Source organism: Echinops telfairi, unplaced genomic scaffold (genome assembly GCF_000313985.2).
Source record: "Echinops telfairi isolate 266 unplaced genomic scaffold, ASM31398v2 ScPeMD7_9;HRSCAF=40, whole genome shotgun sequence".
Lineage (NCBI taxonomy): Eukaryota > Metazoa > Chordata > Mammalia > Afrosoricida > Tenrecidae > Echinops > Echinops telfairi.
The window spans coordinates 18,573,226-18,575,363 of record NW_022103906.1 but is presented as its reverse complement, the minus strand read 5'-3'; the positions used below and the strand labels follow the sequence as shown (position 1 = coordinate 18,575,363).

Below are 2,138 nucleotides of genomic sequence, written 5' to 3'. Positions count from 1 at the left end.
CAACACCAGCCGCCTCCGCCATGCCGCCCAAGTTCGACCCCAAGGAGATCAAAGTCCTGTACTTAAGGTGCGCCGGTGGGGAAGTCGGTGCCACCTCCGCGCTGGCCCCCAGGATCGGCCCCCTGGGCTTGTCTCCAAAGAAGGTTGGTGATGACATTGCCAAGCAACCGGTGATGGGAAGGGCTTAAGGGTTACTGTGAAATGGACCACTCAGAACAGACGAGCCCAGACTGAAGTGGTGCCTTCTGCCTCTGCCCTCACCATCAAAGTCCTCAAGGCACCACCCCGGATAGGAAGAAGCAGAAAAATGTTAAGCATCGTGGGAACGTCGGCATTGCGTGCCAGATGCGGCACCGATCTTTGGCCAGAGAACTTTCTGGAACTATTAAAGAGATCCTGGGGACTGCCCAGTCTGTGGGCTGCAGTGTTGATGGGCACCACCCTCAGGATATCATAGATGACCTCAACAGTGGTGCAGTGGAATGCCCAGCCAGTTAAGAACTACAAAAGAAAACAAGAAAGACATTTAATAAAAAAACAAAAAAGGTGTGCTGACCTCTAGTTTCTGTGACACACCTGGCAATTCCCCCAATATCTCAGCCTTTTTCATAATGTATGGGGTAAATACAACTTCTACATGTGCTGGGAAACCAAATAATTTCATGTCACTCACTCTATCGTGATGCTCCCTTAACTGCTAACTGCAGTGCCTTTAAACGCAGAAGTTCATTGCACCAGCAGTCTAGGTTGAAACTGTGGAAAGGGCCATCTTCCCTCAAAGGCTCTAAGGAGAGATCTTTCTTGGTTTCTCTCCAGGTCCTGCAGTGGCTCTCTGTGTAGACATACGGATGTCCCTCCTCTCTCTTTCTCAGGTTGGGTTAAGTGAGACTCAGTCTGCATTGATTTGATCGCATGTTTGCTAAAAGCATCTTCAAAAATGCCATTTCCCAAACAAGGCTATATTCACAGGTTCCAAGAGTGAATATTTCCACGTAATTCTTTTCATGGGTGCTGGTAGATTGTATGTCAACTTAAACCTCTGTGACAGTGTTAGGGGTGGAGTCTGGCTCAGCCTATCAATCAGATCATAGCCCGATGATGCCTCGTTGGGGTGTGGCCTTTTTAATAAGTGAGCGAGATAGTGAGAACTGCCTCCCACCTTTCTGGGACTCTGTGTCTGCCTCCAAAGAATGCCCCAGGTGGGCTTCTGACCGGGAGAGCTGTGGGAGCCTGCCATGTTTGCACCCACCTTGGATCCACAACATGGCGCCCACCGGCCTGTGAGCTCCCTACCTTCCACTTCATCTTTCTGGCTAGCAGCAGACCCATGGATTTGAGTTGGACTAGGTTGGGATGTCTTCTTGATATAAGATGACTTCTTGATCTAAACGTCTTTCCGATCCATATGAGTGTCACTGGTTTTGTTTCTCTAGACCACCCAGCCTAACGATTCAATGCACGACACATTCTCCACGTTTTTGCACACAATAACAGAGCCTCAAAACGTGGAGCCAAAAGGGATGGGACAGCAAGAGGAGATAGCCTAACTCACAACTACAGTAAAGTATTCAACAACTCTCCAAATGACAGGGCAGAGGAAAAGTAAACTGAAATTTAGTGGGGGTGGAAAACACTTGAATAAGATTGTCAACCTAACTGAAATTTATAGAACACTTCACCCAACAGAGGCAGAATTTACATTCTTTGCAAGTTTTTGAGGAATGCCAAACTAATCTCCATAAGTTAAAAAGAATTCTAATCACACCAAACATGTTCTTGGACTACAGTGGAGTAAATTATAAACCAAGCCCAGAAAAATATTGGGAGAAATTCACAAATATTTACAAATGAAATAACACACGTCTAAATAGCCAGTGAGTCAAAGCAAAAGCAGCCATTAGGAAGTTTGAACTAAATGAAAATTTAAACACTAAAAAAATTATTTTTTGAGCCACCAGAAAGACATCCATTTATTGAGAATCTTCAAGATGTCCACACTTCAAAATATGTAAGTCCATTATACTCCCCTACCCCACCTCCTTCCTCCTCCCCAGACGTCTGAGAATCAGGGCTCAGAGCCCACAGCCAAGCTCCAGTAGCAGAACCCAGACCCACTCTGTCATCCCAGGGGAAGGTCT

At 46.4% G+C, this 2,138-nt stretch overlaps 1 pseudogene; it reads left to right on the top strand.

The window, feature by feature from the left end:
- The first annotated feature begins 17 nt into the window (after window positions 1-17).
- Window positions 18-498, top strand: LOC101659626 (annotated as a pseudogene).
- Window positions 499-2,138: the final 1,640 nt, after the last annotated feature.